The 14,642-nt window shown below is 46.6% G+C and overlaps 2 long non-coding RNA genes across 2 annotated transcripts; one reads left to right on the top strand and one right to left on the bottom strand.

The window, feature by feature from the left end:
* Window positions 1–444: 444 nt before the first annotated feature.
* On the bottom strand, window positions 445–13,247 carry LOC311425135. The gene is made up of 2 exons (XR_014686236.1): window positions 13,180–13,247; window positions 445–5,664 (listed from the first exon to the last, which is right to left on the bottom strand). It is a non-coding gene; the product is annotated as an uncharacterized lncRNA (long non-coding RNA).
* A 126-nt stretch (window positions 13,248–13,373) lies between these two features.
* LOC311425167 lies at window positions 13,374–13,857 on the top strand. The gene is made up of 3 exons (XR_014686247.1): window positions 13,374–13,457; window positions 13,565–13,630; window positions 13,797–13,857. It is a non-coding gene; the product is annotated as an uncharacterized lncRNA (long non-coding RNA).
* Window positions 13,858–14,642: the final 785 nt, after the last annotated feature.

Genomic DNA, 14,642 nt, shown 5'->3' with positions numbered 1-14,642 from the left:
CCCGCCCCTTGCGGGCGGGGAGCCATTAGGCTCGGGGGCAGGTTTTTAGGGGGGAGCCGTGCCCGCAGAGCGGCTCCGGGGGTGCTTTCAGGCTGCCTTCCACAGCGCCTCGCCCGGGGGAGCGGAGCCCCGCGGGGGGCCGTGGGCTCCCGCTTGGCTCTGCCCGGGGCGGTGCCGCTGGAGGGCGCTGTGCTGGCTCCCGCTGCCGCCGCCGCCATGTCGGGTCGGGGCGCGCTGCTGCCCCGTGAGGGGTCGCCCACCGGGCTGTGTCCCCTCATAGGCAGCCGTGGGGACCCCCGAGGGACCCCCGAGGTACCGGGGGAGCCTGCCGTGAGGGGCTGGGTGCCTCCCCGGGGCCCCCGCCTGACCCTGCTGTTGCCGTCGGGCTACGCTGGGTAGACGTGGCAGCCGAAGTGTTTTCACGCCTCCTCAGGTTAAAGCTCGTTGTTTGTGCTAGGAGATGGATAAATACTGGTCAAAACCGCAGCTTTAACGCTTTGTGATGACTGCAAACGGCAGCCGGGACCACAGGGAAGAGTTATGGAGTGTATTTCTATGCCCTCTGCTGCTCAGAGCACCTAACGATGTGGTGGTACCCATAGTTGCTTTACATTCAAAAACATGGCAAAGAGACGCAGAAACTGTAGCTCAGAGCATTTGATCCTTACTTCTCTCTTTACACTCCGGCAAAGATAATCAGTTCATGATCTTTCTCATTCTTGACAGCTTAGAAGAACCATGAGGACCCTCTATGCACCTGGAAATGCCCAGGGAGAGCCACCAAGGAAGTATTTTGGGAGCCTCTTCCCTGCAGGAGGCTGCACTTGCTGAGGGCCCCAAGCACATTGAATTATAGCTGGGGGCATAGGGAACACTGCTGTGGAAGAGGAAAACTTACATTTAGATAAGCAAGCATAGAAGTAGGTAAGTATGGAAACTTACATTTAGGTAAGTACAGTTCTTTTGAGGTAAGTAGGGGTTGAAGCTGCCCTCAACAGAAGAGAACTGAACTGTGGCTGTAAAAAAGTCCTGGACAAGAGCTTTCTGATCAAACTGTTTGCCCACAGGCCCGTGTATGTAACAGGAAGGGATGCCACCACAACCATGGTAGATGACTGTTTTGAAGGCTGGTGGGAGGCACTGCACCAGTGGTAGAGCTTGATGCTGTCACTGTGTCCTGGACTTGCTTTTGGAGCTTCTGATGGTGTATGGGCAGACAAATGAACATTGATCCATCTTGGGATTCCAGCTGGACTTAGAAATGGCTTGGCCCGTTCCATACCGAGGCACTTCTGGGAGTCAACATAGTGAACTTTAAAGTAAAAACCTGTGATGAGCTCAGATGCAATTGTAGATGGCAGGAAAGTGTTTCAGAGCCATGTTTTTAGTCTGCTTTGTAAGCTCTGTTTTATCCCACTAATGGTCTGTATTGGATCTGGCATAGATCTGGCAGACTTGGAGGCTGGATCTTTCAGTTTACCTATAAAACCCATGGTACCTGAGCAGCAGTCTCCCTCCCAGGCTGCACCATCTTGACCTCAAGGCAGAACTCCCATTTAGTTCCTATTACTCATCTTTGAGGTTTTCTTTCCCATGAAAACACTAGCACTTGCCTGTGGGTGGAGAGAAGGAAACCAGCTAGGAATTAGGAACTGGGTAGAAATTTCAGTCTGAAATCACCCATTCACTTCATTTTCAATCCTTAACAGCAGTTTACTGTATCAAGCTTCAGTTTCCTTCAATGTGGCTGTAAAGCATCATCAATAGGACATTAACAGAAGATCTCCAGACAACTTCTAAGCCATTTTGCCCCTTGATGTGAAACAGATGTTATGCTAACAATATAGCTGAGCTGGAACGCTATGAATTTCATCCATCTTTTGCTTTGAGATAGTTGACGTGTTGCCATTTCTTCCTGACTTAAAACCAGAGGGTCCAACTCTGATGCTATAAACTTATACCTAGCATCTCTTCCAGGAGAAAAACGTTCTCTTGCTGGCAGTGAGTTAAACAGAGGGCAAATCCATATGGATCAAAGGAAATTTTATTATCTAAGACCAGGCACAGAGGGTAGCACACTTGTGTTCTCCTCCCATAATAGGTACCAGAGAGATTAAGAAAAATCAAGAGAACTCTGTTTTCAGTATCTACAAGCAATTACAAAACTCTTTTTGATACCTTGGCATGATGACTAGGAGAAGCAGAGATAACATACAGGGAACTTCACTCCTGCCAGTGGATTAGGTCCAAGTCAGTTTTTAATGCCTGAAAAATCCTGCTCTTTGGCTTGCATGTCCCTCTCAGTTCATCCTGTGAGTAATCATGAATCCTTTCTGAAGATCTGAGGCAAGAGGTTGTTTTTCCCCGCCCTCCTTGTGGGGTGCTGAAGGGCTGTCAGATTCCAGGGGGAGGAAACAACAGATTACTGAAAAGGGTGGGCCTTCAGTAGATAGCACAGGGCACTATATGAATGCCTGCTGCTGGCTGCTGTTATCAATAGCTTGTCCATTGCACCATCTTTCTGTAACATTTTTTACTTTGAGAACCCAAGGGTGCTTTACAGCAGGGAGTTTTATTAAGTCCATTTTAGGGATGGGAAAAATGGAGTCAAAGGGAAGACAGGCAGAAAAGGTTTAGCAGATTCCAGGTAAATGTCCAAGGCTCTGACAGCCCTTTGCTCTTGGTGTTAGGGACAACAGCTTCTGCTCAGGCGTATTCCTGCTTTTGGTAGCAACCTGCATGTAGCTTGACGTAGAGAAACAAACCTTTATCCATTTGCAACTGCTGTAGCTTAGGGCTATGTTTGCTGGGAAAGCTAGGATGTTAGATACCATCTTGGAATAGGAAAGAAGGTCATCTCCCACCTCATTTTTCTTTCTGTGAGATCTACTGCGTCCATGAGCATTTTTCACATGCTGTAACTAGAGCCATGCTTTGGCCTTCACCTTGGAAACCACAGCTGCTGCTTCAGTGGCAAGTAATACACACACACTGGGGTGGTTTGCCTGTGGGCAGTACAACGTCCTTCACATCAGAGAAGAATCATAGAATCGTCAAGGTTCAAAAAGACCTTCAAGATCATCAAGTCCAACCATCACATCTCCCGCAGCTCCCACTTAGCAAAATAATAATAATCCATTCTCTCCGGAGAATGGAGTTGCGTACAGCACAATAAAGTAGGCAGTAAAAACAGCAGCAATGCAGATAAAGTGAGCTGTGTTCCTCCGTGAGATGTCTATATAAATGCAGTTTAGAAAGGCAATCAAAGAGGATTCACTTAATAGGGGACACGGAGAACCCCAGGTGATTGTATGTAACTTATTTCTCTCCACAGTCCAACTGCAATTACAGGTCTCACACCCCCTGCTGGCTTGTCTCCTGCCTTTAATGAGATCACTTTAAGAGATAAGGCTGTGACTGTATTAAAATGAGAAAACAATATGTAACTATGGAGTGAGCAAAGATCAAGATCCACTACAGCCAGTCAGGCTTGGCTAACTTTCTTCGTGCACTTTTTTCCCCTCCCTCTGGCTGACGGATACAACATTTTGCATTTTTGACAGCACTTTGCGTTTTTCTGAAGCCTTTCAACTAAGTCATTCAAATGCCATTTGCAAAAAACATGACAAAGAGTTCTTAAAGTCCCTTTGAAAATTAGGCTTCTATCCTTTGCCACTGCACACGAATGGTACTACCTTCATTCAGAGCCACAACATTGTGGGTTGCAGAGGCAAAGGGCAGAAATATCAGACATTCCAGTCATTTTGAGTGCCTCAGCGTTACGCTTATATAAAATTCCTAGGCACTTGGTACTTCCGTAGGTGGGAACTTTAGCTGCTCAGCCTTTCTCAATAGTAAGTTGAAAGTGTGGTAGGGTTGGTTTGTTTTTGTTTTTCTTCTTCTCCTTTTGTTCTCTTCTGCTTTACTGAGGAGGTGGCAGAGGCTTGCCACAAATCACGTCAAAGTATGGAATTTAAGAGAGTTGGGGTCCTGTCTAACTGCTCGATGAAGGGCTTTCAATGATGGTTGACAATGCCCCAAAGATGACTAGCAGGGGGATGCTGGGAGAGCAAGAAAAGCAAAGCCATTGACAGTACATTCAAACATGCCATTCAAGGATTTGCACTTCCCCAGGAAAAAAAAAAAATAATTAGTAATCCACAAATAAAATGATTTAAAACTTGTGCTCTAGGAGTTCGAGACATTTAAAGCTGTAACCTCCTTGTGATGCCTTGTTTTTATAATGAAAAAAATACACACCATAATCTATCATTCCATTTTTAGTTACTGACACTGTTTTTAATTCGCCCTTCTTTGCCAGTTAGCTATCTGGAAGATAAAGCAGCTTTGAAATCCCCAGACTCCCTGGAATCACACTTTGTAGCTGTCCAGGGTCTTCTGTGCACTTCACGGTTCCAAAGCAGATAAACCAAGTGCCACCCAGCTCACTGCTTCTCTGCAAAGTTTTGAGCATTAGTGGCTCTATGGGCATAATTGAAAGAGCGTATGATTGAGCTAAAAATGTCTTAATGTGCTCTTTATTTTTCCCTTCCCATTTGATAGCTTCCTATTAGAAATTTGCATTAGGAAAATGTGACGTTTTCAAAGAGAACCATCACGAGGTCAGGATGTGCCAAAAGTCCAGCCTCTCATCTTTCCACCTGTCTGCACACATGCTGTGGTGCAGTCTTCAGATACAACAGGCTGCTGCATTCAGCGTTTCAGGTGAAATGCTGCCTGATAAGAGGGAGCAAGTTTCTGTAGACCAAGGTTTATCTTCATCATTCTGATCTCTGCCAAATTCATTTTATCCACTCCATTTTGTTCCCCAAAAGGTTTGCCCCATGAATACCTATCCCATACTTTGTATTCTTGGTTTACAAGCATGAAGTCAAATCTGGTCAAGAATAAAACACTTGGCCTTGAGTTCTGTGAAATCCTGGACCATTTGCTGAACATGACACAGCCGGTGCAATCCCTGAGACCACAGGAAGGATTGGATGGAGTCGCATAAAAAGGAGGAGACGGTGCCAATTCAAAGGCAGCTCTCTTGTTACTACATCAGTAACATTAAAATGTAGAACTGCAATTTCTATCTGTAACGGTCTCAGCTTTGGCACTTCCGTGACACCTTAATGCTTCTTTTTACAAAATTAATGTTCTGAGATTGAAAGCACTCTCTTGTAGGGCACTGGGAGGTGTTAAGGAGAGGAAAGCAAGCTGATGGAGATCCTCCTGGCTGGGACTTGGCTGAGGCTGCGCCTGAGCTACCCCTGGAGACCAAGGTCTGCACAGAGCTCATCGCCTTGCCTGTTGACTGATTGCCAAGCAACGATGACAGCAGGATCCTGAGATCTGCCTGATGGTGCTCTGATGGAGCTCACTCTCTTGATCTGATACCTGATCTGGTCTACAAGAGCTGTGCCTCGCTCCCCCCAACGTTGTACACCCAACAGGGCTACTAAAGCTGTGTGTTCTTGGCAGTAAAAGAGAAGATACAGCTCAAACTTATTGAAATAGCCTGAATGTGCTGAATTTCTGGGCTAGCTACTCCACAAGCCATCTAATTGACAGGGCACTTGGGGAAGACTGAGAATATTCTTCCCAGCACAACAAGGATGGATTTTCTGGAGGTGGCTGGTTCTGTTCCCGTAGAGATGATTACTTTAATACAATAAAAAATGAACAATATGAGTTTGGGCACCTACAGCCCTAAATAGCCGCGTCTTTAAATTTCATTTAAGTCTGCATCCATCAATAAAATATTTGATATTTTTTCGCTAGACAACTGAGTTCTGCACAAGATGTTCAGTCTGGCCCTGGTTCATCAAAACACTTAAGTGCTTTGCTGAATCAGGGACTTGCTTCTCATTAAATCAGGCACTTTATGCAAGGGAGCAGAGAGCATGCTGCAACCTTACCTCACTGTGTGGTCTCTCTTGGCAATTGCTGTGCACAGTAATAGGTTATGGATTAGGACCCTCATCTGAAGGCCCAGACTCACTCCAGAGCTTCCACCAGACACATTTTCAGTTGGTATTTATTGAACTGGCATGGGAGTGCTCGAGCATCAGGAGTCAGCTAGTTGTTGGTTGGGGATGGCACTGAAATAAGTTTCCCTGTACCAATGAAATTCTTCTATACAGCCTCAGGCTTATAGAGAAAAGATTGAAAGTGCTGGGCTCTGAAAGGGAGTCAGGCATCGTGCAAGTTCACTTTTGGGGTAGTTAAATCCCCATGAAGGTTTTAGCAAAAAAAGTTACAGAACCAGATATTGTGATAAGGCAAGCACTACAGAGCAGACAGTCTAGCAGCTCCTCTCTTTTGTTGTCTGAAAACTCCTTGCGAGTTTTTCTCTGGGACCTGCTCTCACAGCAGGTCCACACAGACAGCATTGCCAGCACAAGGCAGCATTGCCACCACAGCTTGGAAACCAAGAGTCCCCAGATTTGTTGGTAATCATGTATTGCCCCTATAGAGGTCCCAGAGCTTATAATACCCGTATGATTCACGGCTGTTTGGAAAAGCATTCTGCACACCTGGAAATGGTAAGGAAGCGCTCATGTCTCCATTACCAGACTGAAGCACAGAGGTAGGAACTCAAGATGCTCCTGGGGTCCTGCAGAAGTGGCTAGACTAGGAAACACCCCAATCCCACTGCATTTGGGACAGTCTGAAGGTGGTCCCAATCCCTGATGCTCAGCAATACTCCTGATTCATGCAGTTTACATGCAGAAGAAATTGTCTCCTTTGCTGGGGGGTGCAAGATGTCTTGTAAAGAGCAAGGATGTCAGCTATCCCAGCCACAGCCAGGTAAGCCAGGAGGTGCAGTCCCACAGTAGTTCTCCTAGACTGCATTTACATGGTGAGTTTTGTGCCCTGGGAAATAAGAAGCACATACACATGATCGGTGTTTATATGTGGAGCTATTTCAGGGCAATGTAACCAGTGGGAAATATGAGGATTATAAAAAGGTTTTGAAACAGACAAGATATCTCCATAAAATCCTCCACTGCCTTAAGTGGAAAGCCAACAGAAATAAGCTCCGCCAACAAACACAATTCATTCCAGCTCTTGTGGCAGGGAAATAAGGCAAGAGAACTGCCAGAACAGTGGGTTGCAGTTCATCTCGGGAGTACATCAGGATCATTATAGCCCTGAGATGAGCAGTTGCCCTTAGTAAGAAAAGCACACTCAGCAGCAAAATTGTTCTGTGCAGATGGGTGATAGCCCAAAGGTAACTTGTGTTCCCAGAGCAGCTCGGATAGATATGGGTAAGCGAAATGCTGACCAGCTGTAGGCTTTCATTTTGAGTTTATGAGGCCTTCTCATCTGTAACACGATTTTAAAACCGACCTATTAGCACTGAGCACTTGTTCTGGGACAGAAGAGCTGCCTATCAACACTCTGTAATTTTACCCCCTACAGGAAAAAGTAAGAAAATTAATTACAAGAAGAGAATTGATGAGGGAGAGGGAGAACTCAGATGACAGACATGGCTAACATGGTTGCTTGCTGCCTTCCACACACACACACAATTAATTTTGTGTATGTGTTCAGAATGCAAGTAAATGAGCTTAAAAAGCAGACTTGGAGGTCATCAAGATCTTGAGCATGTTTCCTCTGCATGTTGAAGCAGAGCAAGTCTTTAAAGCAGGTACTTCGAAATCCATTCAGCCCTTTGTCACAAAGAGCCCAGCCTAACACCCTCTCCTAACTTCAGCGAGCCTTGCAAAGAAAAGGTTTGACTGGGTGCTGATGCATGACATACCCAGGGGAGGGTGTCTGGATGTTGTCCCCACTGTGTGAGCCCAGCCCCTGGCCAGGGCAGCAGACAGCTCATCCTCCTTCCAAAACTTAACGTGGAGCAGCAGTGGCTCTGAATCAAACCAGGCAGAGACCTGGGATGTCTCATCCAGATGTGCAAATCCCACAGTCCTGTTTTCCAGGGCAGAGCCAGCCACCAAGGAAAGGTTTGGGGAGATGACTGCTCCAGGTCCTTTCTTGCCTATCGGGAGATGCCCACCTCCACCCCATCGTACCAGGCAGGCTATTGTGTGGCCGTCACACTTCTGGGCACTGCTTCTGGCTGCCTGAGATAAGAGCTGAGCAGAGGCTCTGCCTGAGTGACAACATCCAGATTAGGAAGAAGAGGTCCCACACGCAGAACCCCATCGTGCCATTATCTACATTGTGCAAGGGGGAGGGAGGAGGAGAAAAAAATAAAGAAATCAAAAACCTGAATTTTTGGGCAAGCTGAAGTTCACCAGGATACCAATGGTTCCTTTTAAATGTATTTCTGGGAGCATTTATTTTTGGGCAGCTTCAGCTTTACATTCATGCAACACATACTTTTACTAGGACCATAATGTTGGTTTAGCAGCACTGGAAATTATGGCAAATCTGCTGACTTGTACTTTTGGATTGTTCCCTGATGGAGCAAGGTGTCTCCTGCTGGGCTCTGCTCTGGGTGCTTTCCTGTTGCCCTCTTTGTTCTTTCTCCCAGGCTGCTGAAAAAGCAGTGTCCCCTGGGGCTGTAGCACCTCTAACACTCCAAAATGCAATTACAGTGGAGACTGTGGATCAGGGGAGCAGCCCAGAGGAGAGAGCACATACCCTGGGAGAAAGTTCTTTGCTCCTTGCATGACGTTGCTCTCTCAAGGCCCACAGGTATCTGCCAAGTACATTCCTTACCAGCAGCCCAGCTCCCCATTCCCCACTGTGATTTTTTTTTTTTTTTTGATTACATAGTGTTTAGATAGGTTAAGACTCCAGCTTGCCAGCACATAGCTATTGTCTGCACGGGCACGTCCTCAAGAAACAATGCAGAGAGCCCATTATGGTTTGTGATAGACCTGAGCTGTATAATTGAGATCCACCCTTAAGCCTCAAGATGTTCTGATCTAATGCTCAAATCCATCAGTCTCCTCTCCTGCAGATAAAAGCAAAAAATCACCAGACACAGCATTTCCAGAGCTGAATTCTCCCAGTTTTAAGAAGTCTGAGGATTTTGTTTTGGCTCAGTGTAAGAGTTCAGCTCCTGTTCAGTGTATCACTGTTCAGGAGGAGAGCTGGATGTGCTAGCTGTCTCAAGCCTGGTCTGTAGTTACAATGGAAGTACCTTGTGGGGAGAGGCTAATCATGAGTTTAGTAAATACCTGGGAAAATTCATTGTAAGATAAGTCAGTAAAAGTCTTTTTTGTGCCAGAATAGCAATTATTGTTAAGGCACTTCTTTCTTTCTTTTTTTTTTTTTTTTTTTTTTTGGCAGATAAGTTGAAATTTCTGTAACGGCCAAAACCTTAATGCAAATGCTGTTGAATCCACTTATATGTCTTTTTGCCAATATGTGGTCATTTTTGTTCCATTTATCAAGATCAGCTAAACCAACAAAATTCTTCTGAGAGAGAGTAAAAGCAGTACTCCCACAAGGAAGGTTTGCTAGGATAGCTCTTTTGGAATACTCACACTTGGAAATTTTAAGAATAAGACCCTGCTGAGGTTAAAAAAATATATATATATATATATGCATATAGCTTGTGCAAAGAGCTAGTGATGAGAACAGCTTAAAAATGAGTCTTCTCCAAGCTATCCCAATGGGAAGATGAGCAAACTTTGCCTTGCTTCCAGTTCCTACATAAACAGTGAGAGCTTCCTCTGTTATTTATGCCCCGGTGAGTAGGAAGACAGGAATAACAAACACCAGCCTTGTCTCATTCTTCTCAGCTTATTACCCTTACAGCGCGCACACAAACCTCTCCAAGGGCATTGCCAAGCTCACCAGACTGCTTCCCCGAGGTATGTTCTGGAGAGCTAAATGCACGTCACACCCATTCAAACCTCTTTTCATGCATCTCCAGGCAAGGGCAAGGACTGCCCATAAAAACATGCAAATGATTCTCCAGGCATTGTACAGACATGTGAAAGAAACTATTTCCTTGCCCTGAGGAAGTCACTGGCAATGAAGACGGAGACTCAGAGAAGACTGGGGAAGAAGCGGAGGGGGTTGGCTGCTCTCAAGCCGAAATAAGTGGCGGTGGGGGAATAAGCAGGGTGATGGAGGAGGCATAATGGTCATGCCTGCTGACAGGACTGGGAGGTAGGGCAGAATTCCCCTCCTGGCTCAGCTCAGCCTAAGCAGATCAGTTGTGGTGGCCCTTCCCTCTCCCTTCACTTTTGGGGTGACATTTTCCAGTTGTACTTGCAAACTTAAAAATGCAGCTGTCACAAAGGCTTCCTGGTGCAAGCAGGGCGTGTTGAGCAAAACGCCAGCGTTATTAAACTGGAGCGGTACCTCTCCTTCCACAGAGCCACAGCGGAGGAAGCAGAAGGTTTTGCAAACCTCATCAGCTCGTCCTATGGGAAGTCACCAGACCAGCCCTCGTCAAACCAAAGCACTGAATGCTTAAACAACAAATTCAGATGTTGATTAACAGGAAAAAGCCTTTTAATCTATATTGGTCAATCAAGTTCAAAAGGGAGGTTTATTGTTGCAAGTGTATATACTACAAATAAGAGGGTTATTTGATGTTCTGAGCGTTGCACAACAGGCTGTTTTATATGATCTTTCAAGAAATGGTTTTCACATGAGCTAGGTGGGTGGTTCTCTGAGGTGTTGGATTTCATGAATATGCTGAGGCTCTGGGGAGAGCTTCCACCCTGAGAAAGATGGATCTGTTGTGTTGGCTTTCTGCCTCTCCCAGGTGACAGAGAACAGAGTAATAAAAGGATAAAACCCTCTTTGAGGAGACAAAGGAAAATAGAGTTGTTTGGGTGAAGGAGGAGGGGAGATTTGTTTACTGCTTGTCCAAAGGAGTCCGATCTCCATTTGAGTTTTGGAAATACTTTTTGTCCATGTTGTCAACACAGGCAGCAGTGCACCAGGAGCCTGATAGATCCTAGCACTGCTTCTAGAGTCTCCTATAACAAAACACAGATGCTTCCATAGCCTGTGACCACCTGGCAATCCTGAAATCAGCTTCTAAGGGAACGAGAAAACAAAAACACAGCAGAACAAGCTAGTGCACGACAGGACATCAAGGCAGGGTGACATGAAGCCCCTGTAGCAAACTGGAGTGCAGTGAAAAGGTGGCAGCACCCACGCATCTGAACATCTTCAGGACCTCAGGGCAAAATTGGGTGCTCCACCTCCCATGCTTATCTTCTCAAATTTCTGCCCTGCTGTCATGCCATGGGGAGCCCCGTTTCCTCTGCTCTGGATCAGCGCAGCAGATTACAAGAGGTCTCTCATAGACATAAGAGAAAAGGCTGGGGCAAAAAAAAACATCTGTGCAGCTGGATGCAGCTCTCACCTATGGCTCCTGCTGGCAGACAGTACTTGTGCCTCTGGTGATGCAGGATTTTTGTTTGATGTGGCTGGGGCAGGAAAGCCAAGATCCTTGCTGCCAGTCTACCCAGGTTAATGAGTATGAACTGGGTCATTGCAACTATAAAAAGGAATGCCTTAAAGAAAGATTGCAGTGTAATAAAAAGGTAACCCAAGTACTGAAGTACTGCATCTAAGTGCTGAACACTGGGTAGCTGAGATCTTACTCACTCTTGCAAGAGTTTTTACACCAGTTTGACTGTGAGAATAGACTTCTGCCCTAAATCAGAAAGAAAAGGTTAAAGTTGAGCCAAAGGGTAGGATTTACTGCTGAACGGGGAAGGCCACCAATCTGCAGGCTTAACAGCACAGGTATTACCCTCCTTCCCACCATACTGAAGCCTAAAATACCATGTGCTAATTGGTGAGGATTCATCACAGAGCCTAGGGAACTCCAGCTACATCTTAAGTGGAAAACCATTGTTCTTCTCTGGACCACACACTTGTATACAGGAGTGCCTACCTCTGTGCCTTCTCCCACAGCAGTACAGCAGGGCTTTGATCACCCAGCCTCTTGGAACCAGATTTAGGGGATGCTGACTAAGTAGGTAACGCATTTCCCTAAAGCCTTCATCTTCCAAAGCTAAAGGTCACGGGCAGTACCTGATTGCCTCACTGGTTAGCTCATGCTGATCTAACATGTTCGTCAGAGGTCGTGTTTTCCGAGTCCTCTGTCTAGCTTGCTTTCTCTCAAAAATTTTAATCCCCTCTCTGGGTTATTTCACATTAAAGAATCTGAGATAACCTAAACTTCACCTGAATCCTGACACCAACATAAAATTCCCCTTGACCCTAAGTACACAATTTTTCCATTGAGAGAACAGATACAAGACAAACATGGGACCCACCAGTCTATGGGGATGTTTGCCCCTGGATCATAACATCATAGTATTTTTTTTTTTTTTCAATAACGGTAATAAAAACTCCAAATCCTGCCTTTAGCCATCTCCAAACTTTGGATAAGCTCACATTTGAGATGAGTGCATAGGTCCACGAGCAGAGCCCAACCCATGTTAATTCCTGAACCAGACATTAATAATGCAGAGGAATTAGAAACTTGGGATACTCAGCTTGATTTACCAGAGGTCACACCTGTGGATTGAGTTGCAGGTCCTAGCACTCAGACTTGCAGGGCTCCTCTGTGAAGGCAAAGGAGCATTTGCAGGTGGCACTCCTCCCTGCCCTCCCACAGGCACCAGCAGCATAAGGCACAGTGTTTGTTGCTGATTTGGGTTTCAGCACAGCTACAGATGGTAACCAGAGAGGCCATAGCAGAGCCACAGGGAAGGCAAGCTGAAATCGATCCAAGAAACTTGTAGCCCATGGGCTATCCTGTTGCAAATCCTACCGAGAGGATGCCAATATAGCAGTAATGGAGATTATTAGAGAACAGGCTTCTCATGTTTTATGAATTAAAAAACAAAACAAAAAAGCACACAAACCCAACAAGTTTGCAGCTTATATATCCCTGTCTCACGCACCGAGTCTAAGAAACCACATGTAGGAAAGCAGCTGTAAGAAAAGTGGATCTCACGGGTATCAGCTTGGTCTCTGGAGCCCCACATCCAGGAGGAGGGCCTTTTCCCTTTCTCGGGAAGGGGAGCAGGGAGTCAACAGTCCTGCAGCTACCTGCTGCAGCTTGTGAGGGCACCCTGCATGCCCAGACCCAGAGGATGGGCCCTCAGGCTGCTGTGTGAAAGGAAGAGCTGCACCCTGCTTCACCAGGCTGTGCCAGCACCTACCCATGGCCTCGGAGGGGCTCTGGTCATCCCTGATATGTCCCCATGCACTCACCTTCATCCTCTGAAGCTGGTGGGTGGGGAATTCACATCTCCACGTTCATCTGCTTCTCTCACCATGCTACAGGGCTAAAAAGAGATGTACTCCCTGGGTGCCAGCACTTATCTCTGATTCCCAGCCCCTCTCAGCTGCATCCAGTTAGCCAGAAAAAGGCACGGTGCTCAGGAAGAGTTTGCTGCTGGTGTTACCTTGGCGTTACTGGGTCCCATCCTGTGTGTGACCTTGCCTGGAGAAGAGGGGAGGGTGGACCCTGGCTGGTGAAGGGACATGGGGTAATGTGACATGAGCTTGCTCCTTGTGCTCACTGACACTGGGGTTTCACTGTAAAAAACACAGCATTGTCAGAGCTCCTTTGGAAGCCATGGTTTTCCAATAGCAGGTTGCAAGGGCTACATCCTCTCAATCCACACCTCTTGTCCCCTTCACCACACACTATAACAATGAGGTGAGAAGCAGATAAAGTTGACGCTTGTAAGGTCCTTTACCCATGTTACCTGAAAAGCAGTACCTAGATGACAGCGTCTGCTGCTGAAGGGGGGATTTTTTTCTGGCTGACTTCAGCTGGACTCACTCCCATCCTCCTTGGCTTTACCTATTCTCTGCCTTTTCAGATGGAAAGAGTTAATGCCCTTATTCTCACAAAGTCGGGCAAATATCCAGCTGAGCGTGGAGACACAGAAAGGACAGGGGTTCATTAGCAACCTCGGAGCAATGTATGAGAAATCTCATGCTGTATTCACTGCTCGGCACCACCACAGAGATTTGGACTGGATGGACGCTGCTTCCCAGCTTGTAAAACAAGAGATAATCAGAGTGCCCAAATCTGTTGCTGGGACAAAGTTTGTTATTGCTTATTAAGCCCTTTGAGGTTGCTAAAGGGCAGGCTAGCTGGCTGAAGGAGGTGAGGTCTAGCACCCAGCTGGCAAGCGCTCCAACTTGCAGTACAACAGCCCCTTGCAGGGGAGGGGGGGGTCGTAAATTCCACAGGACACCAGATAAACCAGAGGCTGTGGAAAGACAAAGGGGCAGCAGCCACTTCAAGTCCCTTCCCCCCATCCCCTGCCTCCTCCCACCCATCTTTGCCATGCCAACACAACAATAATCCTAACAGCCCTCTCCATCAGCTCTCTGCGAAAGCAGCGTGCAGTTATGCTGCGCCAGGTCCTGCTGCCCATGAGCCATGTCTTTCCTTCATCCCTCTTCCTCCTCCCAAAACTGGTTAGCAGGTGGACAACCTGACCAACTCCACTCCTGGAAAATGGAGATGAATTATGATGGAAAGGGAGGATAGAGGAAGGTGGGAATGGGGTGTGATGGAAAAGGTGGAGCAGAGCAGGAGGAAGTGGAGATCCTGGGGTAAGAGAGGTGGAGAGGGGAAAGGAGCACACAGACACCCTCAGGAAAGAAGTGAAGGGGTGTCAGTATGGAGGAGAGACTGTTCTTTGGGGAACCAGTGC

Source organism: Aythya ferina, assembly GCF_964211825.1.
Source record: "Aythya ferina genome assembly, chromosome: 1".
In the NCBI taxonomy this organism is placed as follows: Eukaryota; Metazoa; Chordata; class Aves; order Anseriformes; family Anatidae; genus Aythya; species Aythya ferina.
This window is presented reverse-complemented; position numbering and strand designations above follow the sequence as displayed.